This window comes from Spermophilus citellus (assembly GCF_964194105.1).
Source record: "Spermophilus citellus genome assembly, chromosome: 10".
In the NCBI taxonomy this organism is placed as follows: Eukaryota; Metazoa; Chordata; class Mammalia; order Rodentia; family Sciuridae; genus Spermophilus; species Spermophilus citellus.
In genome coordinates this window covers 52,477,826-52,499,330 of record NC_138197.1, presented here as the reverse complement: position 1 = coordinate 52,499,330, position 21,505 = coordinate 52,477,826, and the positions used below count along the sequence as shown (strand labels likewise).

Sequence of the window (21,505 nt, the reverse complement as noted above, 5' to 3'; positions counted from 1 at the left end):
ACAAGGCATGCTTGCTTTGTAACTTCAAATCTCAGTAGATCATCATTCTAAAACTACCTAGAGACCATACTTCTATATAAAAGTATAAAACTAAGTCCTGAATACCCTGTGCACAACAGGGCACAATGGCTAGTTTTGATAGACTATTGAGTACTTTGTGATATTTACTGCATCCCTAAGAAAAGTAGGTAGTAGACATTACATAGCTGAAATGAGGAACTCCTGCACTGCCTTGCCCACCTTCCAGAAAACCTCGAGGACTAACTAGCATTCATACAGGCTACAGTCCAGTTTAAGACACAGGGGTGGAATGAGAGCTGTCACAGCACCGGAAGTCAAGAGAAAAAGCAGTGTCTACTTATTACAAGAAGTTTGGGCTCAGAATGTTAAAAACATAAATAACCTACTCCATATGAAAACTCAGCTTAAATTCATGTTGCTGCCTAATGTTTTACTTTTACAGCATGTCACATCTGATCTCATGGGTGACTGAAAGCCCTTCCTATGAAGACTGGCCTGGTATTATACTAACTTTATACTGGTTAAATTATTTGCCCAGAATCAATGTTGGGAACAAACTGCCAGATTCTTGGTTCAGGCTTCTTCTTTTTAAAACTCAGCCAATTTACAATTTGTCTATATATTTTTCCAGGCCTGTGTACAAAGCCCCCAAAACTCAGCTCCAACTTTTTATCTCTCTGACTCCCACCTTTATACTACAGACCAGTATTTCACAGAAACAAGGACTATCAATGGCAAAGGGTCCTAGCCAGGGCACAAATCATCATCTAAGTGTTCTCTTTCTCTCTCTCTCTCCCTCCCTCCCTCCCTCTCTCTCTCCCCTCCTCCCCCCTCTTTCCTCTTTCTCTCTCTCCCCCTCCTCTAAACAATCCAGACACTCTGCGGATGCAGACCACAACCTCTGAAGTACAGAAGTATAGCTGACAAGAGGCTATCTCCCCATCTCTTGTTAATCTGGTTCATGCCAATTGCATAAACAAAAGGGCAAGGGAAGAAGAAAAAGGTTTAAACAGTTCACGAATTTCTTAGACATAGTCATTTTTCTTAAGAAAACCTTTGTCCCTAGTCTTTAGGTTTTACCTACTTTTGTTTGGAGGATATCACTCATAACAAATTGGCATTCTGTTTCTGCAATGCAAAGATGCTTGGACTGAAGAGATCAGATGGGGATTTTCATGTTTTCAAGAACAGAGGCAAGTATCTCTGCCTCAGTAGGTGCAGCACAGCTGTGGGAGTACTAATGCAAGCTAATCACTCTATTTATTCCATAAGCCACCCAGCCAGCAAGAAATGCCTGGTAAAACTTGCTGTGTGCTCATACCCACCATCCAGGCTTTGTTTCAAAGGGCTGGTGCTAAAATGATTTCAAGTGATCAGGACAGAGCTGCCCAACTGGATTGTTATCTTAGAATCACAAAGAATATTCTTCAGTCCTTTATAGCCTGTCAACTAATAGTCAAGTCAGTATCCATTTTATTCTTCCATTCTCTTCTCACCATTATCACTGCCACCATCTCAGCTCACAATGTCCACATTGGTTATTAATTAAGAAATTAAGCAACAGGCTTGTAATTTCAGGAAAAGAATTTCCTACTGACCATTAAAATTGGATTGACATTTTACCATGTCCCGCACTCTGTGCAAAAGTCATGAGATTTATCTGACCAACGGTTGCTACTCACTTTGATCCTTAAACTCTAGACAAAAATGGGATCTTAAAAATAATTTAAACTTATATAATCACTCATACTTAACTGTATCCATGTTTTGGTTAAGGATTATATGGCCTGAATTATATAAAAATTCTGACATATGAATTTATATAAATTATTTAAAAATGGTTTTCACAGCCTTGTGTCTTCATTTCTACCAAGATGGGTTGGGGATGGAAAAATCATAGGGCAACAGATCTAAAGTTCCCAAACGGAAGCAAGGGCATCAATTATTAACCCAATAAAGCCTCATCTGTGATAACATAATCTTTCCCATATTACAATACTAAGTTGATTTATTGTAGGAAGAAAAAAAAGCCATGCAACCACAGTTTTAGGGACAAAAAGTAAGAAAGTCCAAGACATATTTTAGAGATTCCCAAAGGGTATCTCTCCTTATAGAAAAAGACTATATCAGACCATAAAATATAATTCTAAGAACATCTGTAACTATGGACATCATTATACAAAGTACATGTATGAAGACTTGAATTGGGTGTAACATACTTTATACACAAACAGAGATATGAAAAATTGTGCTCTATATGTGTAATAAGAATTGTAATACATTCCACTGTTGTCATGTATTTAAAAAATAAATAAAATCAATAAAAGATAAAAAATCTGTAACTACTTTACTAAATTTATTAAAATGGAAAAGCCTGAATAAACAGAGTAGAAGTAATTGCTAGACAAATTTTCCAGCCAAAAAATGATTTTATAATATTAGAGTTCTTTGTGTGATTAACAAGGTCCAGCATAAGCACCAATCAAATCTTACCTAACTTTAAAAAGGCATAAAAGCCAGGTGAGATGGTGTACACCTGTAATCCCAGCAGCTCAGGAGGCTGAGACAGGAGGATCGAAGCCAGCCTTAGAAACTAAGGGAGGCCCTAAGCAACTCAGTGAGACCCTGTGTCTAAATAAAATACAAATAAAAAAGCTAGGGATGTGGCTCAATGATTTAAGTGCCCCTGGGTTCAATCCCTGGTACAAAAAAAAAAAAAAAAAAAAAATGAAGATTTATTTAGCAATTCTCTCTCCTGAATTATTTAGCAACTTTGTCTTCTGATTTTCTACAATCCTTTTTTTTTCAGCAGCTCTGTGACCTGAATATTTATAAAGCAGAGACAAATAATAAATCCATGCATGATGCCAAAAATCTCAACCATGTGTGAAGGAATGACTGTCCGTATTTTTTACATGAACATGTAGACATAACATGTTTTATTTTGGCTATAAGTACAATCCTAAGCTAGGGACTCACTATGAAACTTTCTAAGCAGAAGGATTTCAGAGAAGCAGGTGAACTATTCACAAAGAAAAGAAAATCTAATGGATGGGAAAATAAGGAGTTCACATAAATGTTTTGGCATTTAAATGTAAGTGATACTAAAATTTCTTAAGTCCAAGAAGATTTATCACTTAATATGAAACTTTTGAACAACAAAAAAGTTACATTTTTGGCTTTGAGACTAAGACACAATCATTACTGAATGAGACAGGTAATCTGCTAGGCATCTTGAATATTCCTACAGGTAGACTTTGGTTTTCCCTTTTTTTTTTTTAAACCTAAGAAATAGTTTTTTATTTTGGGCTCGCAGTTTTAGAAGTCTCAGACTATGTTTGGCTGACTCCATTGCTCTGGTCCTGAGGTGAGACTCATAGTGGCAGAAGGGTGTGGCAAAGGAAAGACAGAGGTAAGATGCTCAGTTCATGGCAGCTGGGAAAGAGAGGTGGGTGGAGTAGAGAGAGAGAAGGGCAAGGAAAAAAGATATTCCCTAAGGGCAATGCACCCGGTGACCCACCTCCTCCAGCTATGCATGCTCCACCTGCCTACAGTTACCAGCCAGTAAAGTAGTCCTTTCAAATTACCAATCCATCAAATGGATTAATTCACTGATTAGCGTACAGCTCTCATAATCTAATCATTTCACATCTGAATATTCCTACATCATCTCACTTGAGTTTTGGGGAATTCCTCACATATGAATTACAGCATCTGGTACATTTTCATTATGAGGTTTAGGGGGTTTTTTATGCGTTACAATTCATGTTACATATATAGTGCACAATTTTTCATATTTCTGCTTGTATACAAAGTATATTCACACCATTCCTGTCTTCTTCATACATGTACTTAGGGTAGTGATGTCCATCTCATTCCACCATCTTTTTTTTATCCCCTTGCCTCCTCCCTCCCCCTCTCTCCCCTTTACCCTATCTAGAGTTTGTCTAATCTTCCCATGGTCCCCCTCCCAACCCAACTATGAATCAGCCTCCTTGTATCAGAGAAAACATTCAGCATTTGGTTTTTTGGGATTGGCTAACTTCACTTGGCATTATATTCTCTAACTCCATCCATTTACCTGCAAATGGCATGATTTTATTCTCTTTCACTGCTGAGTAATATTCCATTGTGTGTATATATACCACATTTTCTTTATCCATTAATTTACTGAAGGGCATCTAGGTTGGTTCCACTGACTAACTATCGTGAATTGTGCTTCAATAAACATTGATGTGGCTGTGTCCCACATCAATGTTTATTTAAGTCTTTTGGGTATAGACCAAGGAGGTTATTACCTTTTTAAAGACCAGAAAACCTGGGCTCAGGATGAGTAAAGAAAAAAGTCACAATACTAAAGCAGTACTATGTCTCGAATTCTATTCAAGATATACCTGAATTCAAAACCTAAAACACTTCCTGCTACCCTCTACCTCATAGTTCCACCAAAAATTACACAAGCACAAATTACAAAGATGGAATTGTTGCCTAAGTATAGCAGATCAGCCTTAGAGTTAGAAGCTCTAGATTTTAATGATGCTTCCAATGAGTGGTGGTTTCCCACAAATTAATGGAGATGAAAATGGTATTTAACTTCATAACATTGAGGTGAGAAGCATCTATAAAAGCCCCAGTGAAAGGGCTTGGAGAGACAGTTAAGAGCTCAATAAGAACTAGTTCTTGTCGCCTTCCCTCTTCAGATAGGTCAGCCAAGTTAGCATCGCTGAATGTACTCAAAGGACCTCAATGAAGCTGGAGAAAGCCTGGAGCCCCAGAGAATGACCCGAAGAGGAAAGGCCTGGATGGGACTCACCACAGTTTCTGCTCAGTCTGCCTACCTATCAACTAAACACTTAAAAACTCACCATGGAATGTTCAATAAACCCACAGTGAATTATATTCAGGGGAGTTAATTCTCCTGGGAACCAACCTCAACCAATGAGTGAAGGGAATCAGTGGATGAATGTGTCAGCATTTCCTCTCAGGGAGGGAAAATTCCAAAATTTATCCTACAGGATTCCTCGCAGATTCCTTACTGCAACTGAGTTCATATTGACCAAAGTGGTAACCAACTCAGTTATATACCCTTCAATGGCTTTTCCTTTGTCTATCTCTCACCTTCATGCTTCCCAAGATCATCTACTGAGTAGATGAATAAATCAGAGGCTGCTAAAAAACAAAAAGAAAGAAAAACCCTAACTGTGGGCCAACTCTGTCCATGCACAGACCATGCCACAGACCAACAAGCTACTGGACCCAGCTACTTGGCCACTTTGGGAATCCATGAAGCCCATCTGCCTTCAGTAAGCCTAGTTCCACCCTGGGAAATGGGAAATGAACAGCAAAACCAAGCTAGCAAGGCTTGACCCAGTTATACCTCATCTTTCCTCACTGACTTTTCCTATTCATTCATATTCATTCATTAATTTTCTTTTTCTTTTTTTTTTTGGTGGGGGGTGGGCTGTGGGGAGGGGGGTCGGATACCGAGGATTAAAGGGGCACTCAACCACTGGGCCACATCCCCAGCTCTATTTTGTATTTTATTTAGAGAGAGGGTCTCACTAAGTTGCTTAGCGCCTCACTGTTGCTGAAGCTGGCTTTGAACTCATGATCCTCCTATCTCAGCCTCCTGAGCCAATGGGATCACAGGCATACGCCAGTGCCATTACACCTGCCTATTCGTTCATTTTCTTTCTCCACTCCCCCCCACCCCACACCCCTCCCTCTCTATCACAAGTTCATGAGCGAACGAACACACACACACACACACACAAAAAAAAAAAAAAAAAAAAGATCCACACACATAAGTTTTTCCATGGCACATGCTGGGTAGCCTTAGCCACGTGAAGAATTTATTCTCCTTAGGAAACTGCAGTCACCCACTATGAAATATAATTTTAAACAGTGATTACACAGAAGTGATTTCCTAAGCAGAAGGAATCAATATCAATATGGAAGAGACAAACTGAAGATTCCAGGTGGAAAAGAAAATAGATAAAAATAGACAAATAATCAAGAATGAGGATTACACAAAAATTTTGTATCTCTACATCACTAAAAACAAAATTAAAAGACAAACTAAATAAAATACTAAAAAAAAAGGTATAAATATTTAGAACAATGACAACAGAGGATTGATAAGTGAAACACTGAACTAGATTTTATAACAAATGAGAAAAATACTAATTTCCAAAAGGTAAAATGGGTAACAATGTGTTAAATAAGAAATACAGCCAATAAGCATATGATCATGTTTGGTCTCATTAATATAAAAAATGAAATAACTTTTCTCCTAGAAAATTACCAAATTTTAGTAAAATGAGATCTGCTAATGGGAACAAAAATTAGTAGAAACTTTTTTTTAATTTTTTTTAATTCTTTATTTTTTTATTTTTTTTTAATATTTATTTTTTAGTTATCGGCGGACACAACGTCTTTGTTTGTATGTGGTGTTGAGGATCGAACCTGGGCCGCACGCATGCCAGGGGAGCGCGCTACCGCTTGAGCCACATCCCCAGCCCCAGTAGAAACTTTTTGACAAATGACGGCGATATTGAGTAGGATATGCACATACATTCAATCTAAACCCTTGGTTTACTTTCCATTCATTTAATGTGAAAATGTGAGCAAGGTAGAACACAGAAAATGCTGGTGACACAGAAGCCCATCAAATCTGAAAACACATTCTACAATGAGATTAAATAAATCATCCACAAATGGAATATTTCACAGTCCTTAGAAATACTAGCCAGGCTTTGTGGCACATGCCTATAATCCCAGCGACTCAGTTGGCTGAGGCAGGAGAACTACAAATTCAAGGCCAACCTCAGTAACTTAGTGAGACCCTGCCTCAAAATAAAAAATAAAAAGGCTAGGGGTGTAGCTCAGTGGTAGAGCACCCCTGGATTCAATCCCTAGTACCCCCCCAAAAAAGGAATACATTTATTTACAGGTATTTTAGTAGCATGAAGAAATGCAAATAAAACAATGTTAAGTTTTTAACAAGTGGGACGCAAAATCATGACTCCGAATATATTTCAATTGCAGAAAAAAATATGAATGGAAAGAAATGAATGAAAGAAACACAAAGGCAGATATACCTTTGTGTGGTAGGACTGCTGATGACTTTAAAAAAAAAATCTTTTCTGCATTTTTCTATACTACTCAAATCTTCTATAAAGTGCATACATTGGTTTTGTAATTGAAAAAAAAATTTATTTCCAGTGTAAATGCACAATGAACAATAGATGGAAATCTCACAGTTCTCCACCCCACTCCCACAGATACCAAAACGCTCCTTGGTTGGCAGGTAGGGCAGTCATGGTGGGAGTAAGCTGCTCTTACATCTGAGCCTAGACAAACATTAGGCTTCTGATATAAAAACAAAAACTCTGCATGTCTCATGTATCAAAACACATTTTGGAAATTCGTTAACCAAAACCTTTTCCATCAGAATATTTAAATCTGTACACCAGAATTATCTCCACAGAACAAGCTAGTTAAGTAAGCAGGATGTTTACTAGGAACACCCTAAAAACTAATAATTGTTTTTACAGATCTGCTAAATCCCTGCCAGTTTGTGTCAGTACACAGTGTAACATAAACAATCTCCAGAGTCTGTCCCTACTTCTGAACAGGAGAGCATGAAACCCTGAGCATCAGGCTTAATTCCTTGGCAATAATCACTGAAAATAAGCCTTTTGGAGCTCACTCTCTCAAAGGCTGATTTCGTGGTCTTTGAGATAGTTTTCTAGGAGTAAGAGCTAACTGTGACAAATTTTCTTTGCATTCGGTATCTTCTTTCATCTTCACAACCCTACAAAGCAGGGCTTCTCAGTACTATTGACATTTGGATCCAGGTAATTATTAAAGGGGGCTGTACTGTGCCTCACAGGGCAGTTAGCAGAATTCTTGGATTCTACCAACCAAATGCCAATAGCACCTACACCACTTGGTTGTAACACACAAAAAAATGTCTCTTGACATTGCCAAATGGCCCCTATAGGTCAAAATCCCCTCAGTTGAAAACCAAGGCTTCAAAGAAGATACTATTACTGCCCCCATTTGACAAATGAAATTGAGACATAGCTATAGACCCATCTAACTCCAGAGCCTAAGATCCACATTTCCATACAAGCAGAAGACCCACACATCTCTTTTCAACTTGATTCACCTTTGCACCCCCATAGAGCCAAGGACAAACTTCAGTACATGTTAGTTGAACAAACCATTACTCTCATCACATAATATTTATTTACTTCAGACTGGGCTATAGGCCCAGGCAATGAAGGGACTCATGGCCTGCAAGTGGTTCATCATTGTCTATTTGAAAAAGTAAGACATATTCAGAGATAAGCCATTTGGAGACTCAAAGAAAACTTTGTTTCCTCATATGTAAAATGGAGACAATGCTAGGGCTGTTCTCATAATTAACTCAGATCATGCAATGAAATTCCTACTGCAAAATACAATTTGAAAAAACAACTAAATACCAAGAATGTGTGTCAATAAGTAGGCTTAGGCATTGTAGGAATCAAAGCATCTCAAAATTTACTGGGATGAAGGAATCTGAAGAGAAACTAAACTCATGACCCATGATTTTAAATGTAGGTGAACATTTAAAATACAAAAATTTGATTACCTAATTCCCACAGAAATCCTGGGCTGGGCTCTGACTGAGACTCTCAGCAAAGTTTTCCTGCTGAACTGCTTTGAAGTGGTTAAAAAAAAAAAAAAAAAAGTGGGTTTAAGAGCAATGGGAAAAACAGAAAGGTTTAGTGTACTTCAAGCACACCAGGAATCGGAGCACAGGGGGACTTAATGGAGCACAAGGGGACTTAAAGACATTCTTGCAGAAAGAGGTCAAGATCACAAGAGGCAAACGGTGACAATGGCCAGGAAAAATCCAAGAAATATTTCTCATATAAAAATATGCTACAGAGCATATACTCAACTTACATTATGAACTGAGAAATTTCTCAGACTAAAATATCGACATTCAGATTGCTTCACAGCATTCTCTGAGAATAGGCAAATATTTGCTTTAAATTTAAATTTACATAGCTGAAAGTAAAGCTTTTGCCAAAACAAAGAATCAATCTTCCCTAATTATAAACCCAACATCTTCCTCCTCATGTTCAGTTCATTTTATTCTCTAAGGCACCAGAATAAGAGACACAGTAGCCAGATCTTCTCTTTTAAATGTGAATTTCAGAAGTTTAATTCCATAAGTGGAACTTCCCAAACTAAGTGTTGTGTAAAATTGCTTAAAGACTGTGTAGTCCACACCTAACCTGTCTCCATGCAGTCTCCATCCCAGGACCACCAGTATGAGAACTCTACTATAAGCCACATAGCTCACAATAAGTCCAAGGATTTGGAGCAGGCAGGGCAGTTGGTACCAAAGGCTTGTTTAGAAATCTGTCTAGTCATAAGACGCAAATAAGAGAGAAGAGACTAACTTCAGGGGCTCAGTAAAAGACAACTGCAGTGTCTATACCAGACAGGATAGGGATGAGAACCAAGGCAATGAGAGAACAGACAGTGATTCAGAAAATATTTGAAAGGTAATAACAGTGCTGATGGCCAACAGAGAGTCTCTAAGATATAACACACAAACGTGACCCACTGCAAACTTTGATGATAAATCTGAAACTCTAAGACCAGAGGAAAACTCAGGCTTAAAAGGAAGCATTTTGAGTTCTGACAAGTGGGGCTATCTTCATGGACCTGTGACCTAGATTGTCACCCAGGACCCCATGCTCAAAAAGGCACCATGCTAGGCTTACTGCTCTGCTGCCTCCATCTTGAGAATCTTAATTTTAACTCTGAACTTGTATTTTGTAAATGAAATCTGTCAGGACAATGGAAAATGCACACAGGCAAGAGATCCAAGTTAACACATATGACCACTGCTCCTTGTCACCCCATCCACACAAAGCATTTGCAAGGTTCCATAAGCACAGAATTCCAGTGACATGATACAATGCACAGGAGTTCAACAAGACTCAAAGCAAGTTCAAGGTAAGTATGTTACAAATACAACTGAGTGAGCAGGTGGGTGGGAACTGACAGCTCTAAGGTATCTTCCATTCAAACCAGAATTGCTTTGCACACAGAAAGAAGGCAACATTTTTCTAAGAAATACACATGACCAAGGAATTCTATCATTCTCTTACTAATGTTACTTCCCTGTATTAGCCAACAACTTAGGCTTTCTGAAAATAATGGCATAGGAAAAAAAAAAAAAAAAGATAGGGCAACCCACAGTTTCTTCTTCTTTTAGTCCTTCCTTATACCCCTGTAAGTCAAACATACAGTGCTGATAAATTGTGTGCATATCAATAAGGGAAATAAAAATAGTTGAGTTTTATGCAGTGTTTCTACTGTTCTGGTAAAAACATGTACACATGGATGCATCAACTACAAAATACAAATTACAGGACTTCAGTAATTCTGCATATAAGCTCAATGGTCTTATAGTTGTATTAAGCCCCAGCACTGCACAATATAAAGATGAATAGTAAAATGTATGCTAATAATCTCAATTTTTATTTAAATTCTTAAATTTAATCCATGCTATAATTTTTAATTTTCTTTGACTTAGAATGACATTAAAAAGAAAATACCATGGAGAGAGACTATAGAAGAAAGGAAAAATCTTTTATCTTAGTACCTTTATCAGCATTTTTATCCTTCTATTAGGAAGGAACAGCAGAAATAAATACTGATATCTTTCAAAGCAACTTCCAAAAGAACCATCAAAGATTGATGGAGTGATGTTGATTTGATACAGTAGTCCCCCGCTTATCCAAGGGGAATGCCTTCCAAGACCCCCCAGGGGATTCCTGAAACCCAGGATAGTACTAACCATTATACATATACTTTTTCCTATACATACCTATGATAAAGTTTCATTTACAAAATAAGGCGAACTTTTTCAATTCATGTCTCTCACCCAAAATTTAACTAAACACTTACCACAACATCAGAGTTATATCCTTTGTAATATGAGGTGCAACAGCAAAACTAACAAACTTCTTTCTTTTCTTTTTTCTTCTTCACAATTTCATGGATAGAACATTTGTTCTTATCGTAATTTTTTTTAAAATATGTTTTAGTTGTAGAAGTACATGATATCTTTATTTATTTTTATGTGGTGCTGAAGATTGAACCCAGTGCCTCATACGTGCTAGGCAAGAGCTGTACTGCTGAGATACAGCCCAGCCCCAGCCCCTTACTGTAGATCTTAACACCCTCAGCATATGGTATTTTCTCGTTCCCTATTAAGTCAAGAATTTTTACCTTTTCACTTAAAGGAACATTTTCTAGTTTCTTAAGCATATGCTAATTGCCAGCATCATATTCTTGCAATTTGGGGTCACTAAACAAAATAAAGGTTACCTGAACACAAGCAATGCAATATTGCTACAATCAATCTGATAACTAAGATGGTTACTAAGTGACTAATAGGCAGATAGCATATACAGGGTGGATATGCTGAATAAACGGTTCGTTCATGTCCTGAGAAGGCAAAGCAGGACAGCATGAGATTACATCATGCTGCTAAGAATGGAACACAATTTAAACCTTATGAATTGTTTATTTCTGGAATTTTCCATTTTATATCTTTGGGTAACAATTAACTGAAGATAACTGAAACAGCAAAAAGTGAAACTAAGAATAAGAGGGGAACTACTGCAGGGCACTCATAATTACTAGATTGCTTCAGGCCTTTTCTCCATCACCCTGATGTCATTACCACAACAAATCTACTTAAACACCACAACATAATGTGTTTCCAACTAAAGCATTAACTAAAAGTAATAAGTTAAAATGAAGTCTAAACACAATCTTGTCAGGAAAATATTTAACACAGTAGTCTCTCCTCTGGACTACTCCTTTCTAGAATATTTCCCAGTGCCTTGATGGTTCCATTGTAACCAAATTCTGACTGTGGCACCAAACCCAGGCAGTTTCTCACCAAAGTGCTCAGGTTTTCTCCAAGAAGCTGGTCTGTGAACATTAAGTCTGGTCTGGTCTTTAAATATTCCTACTTCAAATACAGTCAAGTTTTCCTTTTGTCTGATTTCCTTTTTTTTTTTTTTTTGACCACTACTTTCCACTTCAATAAATTAACTTCCTGCCTGGAGACACATCCTTGCAAATATGTCACTTTGTATTGTTTAGATGAGAGACTTCTGTCAAATTTTTCCTCTGTACTAGTAATCCCTACAGCTAGCCTTTCTGGAGCCAGTTACTTGTCTATGAATTTCCTTTCACTGCTTCCTATTCTACTGCACACTGCCTGCAGTAGACTCACTCAACTTTTAACCATTTTTCCCCATTCCCCCCTCCCCTGTTCTTTCTTCCAGCCCATCCAAAGAAGTGTCCTTAAGTATTTAAGACTCACCAGTCACCCTCCCTCCCAATTTTCAGTCTATCCCTGTCCTTCTCGCCCACACCTTGCACTCATTCCTTGCTCTCTTTCATTTTATAATATCACCCTTTCTCTCTGTACCTTCCTCTAACCTAAGCTACTATTCCATGTTTCTCTGATCAGTTCTTGAAAGAACAGATTAACTGGCCACTTGCAGTTATTGCCACCTATGTACTGCTCAATTTTTTGCCCTCTGAATTCCATCTCTTCCATGCTACTGAAACCACTCCCGGCAAATCCACGAAATGGCCTGGTAAGTGGACTAGGTATAGATCTCAGGCCCATCCTCATGACCAGTCTGCTGCACTGGGTGGTGTGGACAGTTCCCTATGTTGACTGAGCTTCTTCCCTTTGTCACCACTGTCTACTTCTTTTGCCTGACCATTTCTAAACATCAATTATTCCCTGAAAGCTGGGTGCTTGCTTCTCTTTTATTCTTCATGATCTTCTTCGAGGAGTTCAGCTACCCTCATTCTTTATGTGAAAGCTCCTTGAAGGTGGTCTATTATTCTAGGCTATGCCTATACTCCAAATCTAAATTCTTACTTAAAATCTTTATGTGAATAATACCATCCAACAGTTCTTAATGGCTTTTAATACTGAGATTAAGGATATTGACACTGGAGCCCTAACTGCATGAGTTTAAATCCTGAGTCTAGCATGAATCATCTGTGTGACCTGGAGAAAGTTACTTAGCCTCTCTGAGCCTTAGAGCCCTCATGTGTACTACAGGTACAATAGCATTACCTATTTCTTAGGAGTGATGTGAAATTGTGTCTAAGTTAAATATCTTAGAACAGTGCCTGCTACATTTTAAGGGCTATGTAAACATTATCTGTTCTTACACTGTTATTCTCCTAATAACCTGAGGAGGCAAGTACTATTATTTTATCAATTCACTTAATGAGAAAACTAAGGTGGATAATTGTGGATCATGATGGAATCTCAAACTCCAGATGGTCAAATCTTAACTCATCATATTTCCCATTAAGATTCAACTTTTGCTTGTGTACCCTTCTTAATTAAAGGTGTTCTGTCCTTCCCACTCCTCTTACCACATATACCCCAGAGAACATTCACATTCTATTTCCAGAGTCATCTTTATAAAATAATCACCTTCCTCCTCATCTAAAAAAAAAAAAAAAAAAATCCATTGAAGAGCTTAATCTTATTACTCCCATTAAAAACCTCTTGAGATCTAGTCCCAACATATCTTACCTCCCAACAATACCAATCTCTCTAGCTAGCTCTCTCTTAATCTAATCATTGTATTCTAAATTTTATTCCAAATCCAGGTATCCTCACTTCCTCCTCAAAATCTCCTACCTACCCATTCAAACCTTACCTCCTTCAGTGGGACCCCAATAAACCCACCCTTCCTTTGCTTGAGTGATTATTCTAGCTTAAGTTATGATCTTTCCTCACCTACTGCCAAAGGGTCCAACAGTTTATTTTTAAATTTAACACATTTTCTATTGCAAGAGTAATATATGGGCAAACAAAGTCAAATGCAGCAATTGTAAAGGAAACATATTATGCTGTAAAATAAATAATGAAGCCCCCTTCATCTTCTCTGACATTCTAATCCCCTCCCCATCCAAACACATTATGTATGTGGGAGTTTTTTTCCTTAAAATATACAGATACCTGTACAACTCAGTATATTCTTTTCAATCTTTTTAACAGCTAAGTAGTATTCAAAATCTGGTTTTATAATGGTTATGTATAAGATATGCCATCCCTTTTCTGTCCTCGTTTCCTATACATGAATACTGTAAAGGGTAAATAATATGTTTTGTTCATCTTTTCATCTCAAAGAGGACCTTATACCAAGGCTAGAATTGCTCATCAAATGCTCAACAAATAATAACAGTAACTATATTCAGTCCAGTACAGGTAGCTAGCCAGGAAAACAGCTGTTAGTGCTTCACACACATTATCATATTTAATCCTCATAACCACCCAATTATTTCCGTTTCACAAAAGACTTAACCAAAATCCCAGTTATTAAGGACAGGGGATTCTAATCTACAATTTTCTGGCTCCAGAGCCCACACCTTTATCCCTTTGCCATAGTTAATAAAAGTTTCATAAAAACATCCTTTACTTTCTCAACCAATATTGGAGAATAGAAAGTTCCAAGAATCCTTGTCTGGGCATGTGGGACTAAGATGGGAGCTAAAAGGAATCAAGAGCAGATGGAGACAAATGATTGCAGCTATAATAATAGCCTACCATTCACCCATTCCACCTAGGTTTACTGAGGCCCTATGAGGAGAAGGGCTATTGAGTTACTTCCCTCCCCATCCTCAGGCTCCCCACTACACTCTCCTTCCGTAATATCATGTCATTCTTTGCTGAAAATCTACCAAGGCCAAATGTACATTATTATTTCTATTAATAATTTCTAATTATGTTTAATCCTTGCAAAAACTGTCTGACACAAACATTAGTATTACCATTTTACAGATGCAAAGGTGAGACCCAAGGAAGTTCAATTATTTGCCAATATCAGACTGTAATAAACAGCAAAGTCAGAATTCAAGTTGGAAGTCGAGATTCAAGTTGAGATCTGTGTGGCTCCAAAGTCCTACCCTTTTTTCCCCTCATACAGAATAATGCCTTTTAATTCGTAAAGAACAGATAACTTTTTTAAATTTAGACACAAGTTAAGACCACATTTGGTTACAAGTACATATCCAATTTCTGTGATTTAGAGATTTTGTTTTTCTCATCAAAGTCATGAGATGGGTAGACAAGGTCTAATACAGCAATTTCAGAATGCCATCAGCTTCTCAGCCTCCTTCTTATCTTCTACCCAGTCATTCTTAATCCTCAAGCCTTTTGTCTTTGATCACAAGATGCTTTGTCCCCTTTCTCCAGGGAGAAAAAAGAAATACAAACAAAAGGCCTAACAGGTGAGCTCATAGAAGCTGTCCCCTTATCAGAGCTTTGGGGATAAGGGAGGACCCTGGTACTTACATCTCACTAGCCTGGACTACATCACTAAGACACCCCCGCTGCAGGGGATTCTGGGAAATTGGGCACTTTTAACTGGCCATGGTGGTGAATTAAACAAAATGGGGTTACATGTATGGAAGACATGGGCAGGATACACATCTGGGTGTGTCCAGTCCACAGAGTGATGTAGAGGACAAGTCAACCTAAAGAATCAAAGTATCCTTGGCAAAGAATAAACAGTAAAGAACCACGAAGAACCTAAATTCTGTATTTAGAAGCTTTTTCAGTTATGCAAAGTCATACACTGTTGGAAGTGGAGGATGGAAGAATGTGAAAGTTTGACAAGAACATCCAAGCAGCTGATCCAGAGGAAAAACACTGAGACCCAGGTGACTTCACACATATGGTCCTAATGGAATCACAGGTTCAGAGTGTTTTCCCCTGACTACTCAATGACTCCCTACCTCCCTTCTCACTTCCCAGAATTAACTTAGAAGCCCATTTGACTCTTCTATCATTCATAAGAAAAGAACATGTTTCAATTCCAATTCAAATGAAATAAAATTCTCTACTGTGTGTTGTTCTAAAAATCCGTATCTTTAGAAAAAGATAGTGGTTATAGGGACTTTATCTGTATAACTGCAGCTACACTGTCAAGCTACTACATGAAGAAAGTAGGCCACAGAGTTTAAAAATAGTTTTCACTTTTTCCAAATAAAGGCGATTCAATAAACTTTCCTCATAAATACTCATACAACTCTGTAGCAGTAGGATGACATTTGTACGATGTAATACAGATGAAGATAAAGATGACAAAAGGCCAGAAAAAGAACTGCAGTGAGCTACTTCCTAGGCACAGAAACACAAGATAATGTAGGCACATTGAGTGATACTGTACAGCCTAACAACCATCCTATGAAAGAGTTAACACATTTCCCAGTGGGCCTACCTACTTCTTCTCAAGAACTGTCTCCCTCACTAAAAGAGTGGCAAGTCTTATTCAGAAATAAGTAACCAAATTCTCAAAGTCACTCACCAGGTGAAGTTAAGTTGTTTTAACAAATACTCTAGGAATAAGCATACCTGCTTCCCTAAACTTGTGTGTTTTTATGTCCAGTGTTTGATTTCCCTAAACTAAAGGAAAGGTAAATATACCTAAACCTACTCTAGAGTTCAGAGGATGTCCAAGAAATCTACAGTCAGCCCCAAACATTATAGTACTTGATCTTCCTCCTACACCACCCACATTTAAGCTATGAACCTTTGCCAGCATGACTGATACTCAATGCAATTTGAGTCTGTACAGTTCCTTCAGTCACGGACATTTTTAGGTGTACCACCGTACAGAAACCACCAAATGGTCTTTCTATTCTCAACCCTTTACACTTGCCAACAAAAACAAGGATGTGCATATGTGCCAGTCATATGGGAGACTCATAACCCAAGTGCAGTCGCGAACTGTGACAACACACCCACCTGGACCACTCAGAGTCCAAGCCCACATTTCAGAAATAGAAAAGTACAGAGTGCTACATGTTTAACTCAGACCCTCCCTTCTCCCCCACAGTTACCTACGAAGTGTGCAAACTTTAAACTTCTGGAAGAGCCCATTTCTTAAATTCCAGCTGTTTGGTGTTTCAGTTCCTTTAAGGTAGGGGGAAAAAATACTGAAGTAACAGAAACCCTCACCATTTGGCTTTCTGAAACATCAACATCTAATGCCAAACTTACATCAATAATTATTGTATTTAAAATAAAATATTTTTAAAATATTTGTATTTTGTAGAGTGAGTTAACTCAAATTAGTTTTGGTTTTTTTTTTTTTTTTTTTTTTTTTTTGGAGCCATGAGCTCCATTAATAAAGCATCAACTTCTGTGATATATGTGACAATACAGGTTCTGACACACACTACAATAAGTGTGAGAAATAAATGACATAAAATACTACAGATGAGAAAACTGCATCAGCCTGTGGCAGTTTTGGGGTAGTGTCAGTTTTTAGACAGTTTGATGATTGATTTAATTGTGAAATTATCAGCTTTTAATTGAACAGAACTGCTAGTCAAAGAACAAACACACTGTTCTTTATTTCCAAACAATGCCAAGCATCAAAATGTGACACTAGCCTTAACAGCTTTGAATCTCTTCTTTAAACCCATCTCTATTTGACCATCATTAAAAAAAAATAACAACTATGGCTCCCTGCAAGATTTCATAATTAGCTGCATAACTGTGATTTTTTTTCTTAATTCAAAATTAATAGAACTTTCTAGGTTAATCTCTGGATTATACAATGCATCTTTCCCATGCTTTCATTTGAGGTGACATATGAATGAATATGCTCTAATTAACTCATTCATTTGTTGTTTTGAGAAGGTAATCCAAATCAGGTCAGAGACATGTACTAATATTTCTGAAAAGTCAGAATGTTGAATGAGGTCTTCTTTCAGTCAGCAGTTCAAAAACGCTGTATTCTGAGATAAGGTACCTTTAAAAATGGAAGATGAGAAACTCAAAAATTAATTTTAATATAACAAACTGTCAACAAAATTCACTACAAAAACAAATATTTCATGTCATGGATAAGACAGATATTTTTAAAAAATAATAAATCAGTAACGGGGAAATAATCTTGTACTGATTTATCTCATGCTGGTACAAAGAGTGACAAAAAGACCACATAGTTGACTAAATCTCCCTCATTGAACTTGTTCCCAAGAACTGTCTGATACCCTGTGATTAGGCGTTATTGATCTGAAACTATAGTGTGGCCTGGATTTCAAGTTCACACTTGTTCATTAAGGCTAGTTGACCCTAATTTTTAAAGTACACTGGAACAATGTTAGCTGTTTATCAAAGGGAATTTAACCAAACCCTGATCCTATCTTTATCAATAATGCAAACTTTTTTTTTAAGTATTGTCCTTTAGAATACCATGTTATACAGTACCACATCTGTCCCCATAAACATGGATAGAGAAGGAAAAATAAGGTAAAATGACTGTTATTACAAACACTGTGAATCAAATTTAGAGCCATGAAACATTCAAGTCCCTAAACTGAGACTAGCTTCTTGGAAAGAAAGTGTAAATCTGAATTTGGCACATGAAGATAATATCCTAAAGATACTTTTTGCTTGCCTGTCTAGTTTTTGCAGCTCCATCTTTTGGTATTATAAGCTGCAGTTTGAATACTCTCATCAACCAAAGTAGGGAGAGCTCACTTTAGCCCACAAGAATTCCACATCTTTCCTACTGAAAAAAAACAAACTGGAAAATTCAGTACATTTTCCATACTCACCATAGAACATAAACAGAAAAATTTTATTCACCATTATTGCTGAGCCATTAGCAATTTCTGTGTTTCCATCCAAAACACAAACCAAAATTAAAATGTTCTGGTCTTTCCAGTAAAGTATGCATTCTCTTTTCAAAAAGCCTGCTCTGATCCACCCTGTGCTATTTAATTTTTGCAGGAACTAAGAACAGTACACACCCAGGTGTTTTATAAACAACAACAGAACAAAACACAACAAGGTCTTTCTAGCTCTGAAACCTGTCATCTGCTACAAAGACAAGAGAACCATCCATAAAGTGCTCCATCACTACACCTACTGACTTGGGTTTACCAGACCTAATGTGGCTTCTTTTTTTCCCCATCTGCTGGAAATGCCCTTTTGGTCAGAGGCCTGGGAAACAGCTCCTGACTCACAGTGAAGTCCACTCCATTTCCTCCAGACCTGGCAACAGGAGGATCTTCACTACAGAGGTCGGCAAGAAAGAAAAGGGAAACTACTGGCAAGTCTCAGCCAAAAGAATGAGCCCTGAAGTACTGATAAGCAGCGTTCTGAATCAGTGTGCAGAGTCAACTCTTTTCTTCAAAAAGTCAATCACATTCAGCTAGTGACCTGCACACACAAAATCTCCACGCAGGAAAAAGAACAGGTCTGAAACAGGAAATAAACATCAGAATCACAGTCTTACACTTCTTTAAGTGACTTTTTCCCTCTTGACAGCAAAAGCTTTCCTCTAACTACCATACATAGTCTTTTAGATCAAGTTCTCTCGGCATTGCTGTCTGGGGTTCTCAGTGAAAGCAAGGATTTGATTTGGTCCCACATGTTGAAAACTTCACACGCCGTATAATGAAGAGCTTGTATGCCACGCCTTCCACCACATTTCCCTCTTAAAACTCGCTTATCTAAAAAAAAAAAATGATTCCTGAAAACACAACTAACAGCCCTCATCCTTCCGTCAGGTCAGGCAGCCGCAGGAAGCAGATGTGAAGATTCTGGGCGGCCTTCCTAACCCCCCAGGGAGCCCAACGTTGGGGCAGGGATGCAAGCGAACAGGGATCAGTTTTAGAGTGTGCCCAAGGAGACCAGTTTTCCCACAGGCTCACAATAAATGCACCCCAAGTGCATTTCTCACATCCTGACCGGATTAGGAAAAAAAAAAGATTGTACGATGATCTCTAAGCAAAAGATTGATATTACTTTACTTAACGTGTAACAACAGGCCACAGGAAGAACTGAAGAATTACAAAACTTTTTCCCTCTCAGAAAGCTTAATTATTGAGTCGATGGTTCCTAAGATTTCTGTGGCATTGTTAAGGACCCCCTCGCCCACCCTCACCCATACTTCTCGGACTGGGCTTCTCTGGAATTATTGCGGGAGCAGGGTACGGGGCCCACGGACCCACACGAGACCCCCGGCGTCCAGCCGTACGGGCGTTTTCCACACGGAAGCCGCCGCGGCGCCGTAAGGAGTTAAGCCCTACCCCCACCTCCGCCCCCCAAAAGTGCCGGTCCCCTTTGGGAAACAGGAGCGAGCTGGAAAAAGGAAATCGACCCCGGGAAGGGGAGGGGCGGCTGCAGCCGCGCAGCTGTGCCACTCGGCTCGGTGGCCGAGTGAGCGCGGCCAACCGCCCTTACCTGGGGGTGGAGAGCCGCCGGCACTACTTCCAAAAGTTCCGTTCACCGTCGCTCCCAGTTCAAAGCCCCGCCACAGGGCCCCGCCGCAGGCAAGCCGCGCACGACTCCTTCCCCGGCCAGTCCCCACCCTGTCTGCCCTACACCATGTCAGGAATCCGGGCCGGCACCGAGCTGGGAGCTGACATCACTCCCAGCCCCAGGTACCTCCTCCTCCCACCGCCGCCCTCTCTCGTCCCCGCCTGCAGGAATGAGCCAAAGAGCGTCGGCAGCGGGGCGGGGCGGCTGCGCCTGCGCCCCCACTGATTGGGCCGACCAAACGTCACTCAGAGGAGTCCACTAATTTTATACATTCCTCGCTGAGCGAGATTGGGCTGGAAGTGGGTGTTGATAGAAAAAAATGCTGCCTTTCCTGCTATCTCTGAGGAACGGAGATAATGGGATGGGGAAGAAACTGGCGAGCCGAGTTTTAAACTTCCCCCCCCCATTGGAGTATTTATTATATTACAGATCAGAAACGAAACCAACCCACCCAAGCCCCCTTTTTAAGGCAAAACAATTGCCTCTGTGTCACGGGCAAGTACGAGCCCGGCGGCGCGTGGTGCAGAAAATGGCTAGCTTCAAGTCATGCAAATAAAGGAAACGCCAGCTCACCCTCCTGCCTTTCCTTCGTGGGTCTGCTGGGTGTTGCCTCAGAAGGGGAATTTAAAACTTAAAAGCACTTCCAGAGATTGGGAAGAGAATCCCTAGAAACGGCGACCCAGCTCTGGATTGTTAACTGGTGGGTTAATGTGACTGATTTTCCTTTTGGCGATGAAAAAAATCACGCCCCACAAGCTTCCAAGGCAAATAAGATGGAATCTCCAGAGTAAGAAAAAAAAAATATATATATATATATATACACACACACACACACACACATATGTATATTATTTACCTTTTTAAGGACCTTAAGACTGCTGCTTGAACGCACAACTGAAAAGGGGGAAAGGGGAGAAACCTCACAATTGAGTTCAACAAACCACACGAGAATAATTACTGTTGAATGGAACCAATTGCATTGGCTGAGCTATCATTAAGAATTAACTAACATTTACCCTTGGCGGATATTTCCCTGTGTAATTCCCTTGGCTGAGAAAACAAAGATTCTCAGAC

At 38.9% G+C, this 21,505-nt stretch overlaps 1 protein-coding gene across 11 annotated transcripts in view; it reads right to left on the bottom strand.

Annotated features, from left to right (window-relative positions):
• PPFIBP1 (PPFIA binding protein 1) overlaps positions 1-20,584 on the bottom strand; it is a gene marked incomplete at its 3' end in the record, with an annotated part of 252,050 nt that extends 231,466 nt beyond the window's left edge. For all 11 annotated transcript variants that reach the window (XM_081311961.1, XM_081311960.1, XM_081311959.1 and 8 more), the window contains exon 1: positions 20,354-20,584. The remainder of the gene's footprint in view (positions 1-20,353) is intronic.
• Between the last annotated feature and the right edge of the window lie 921 nt (positions 20,585-21,505).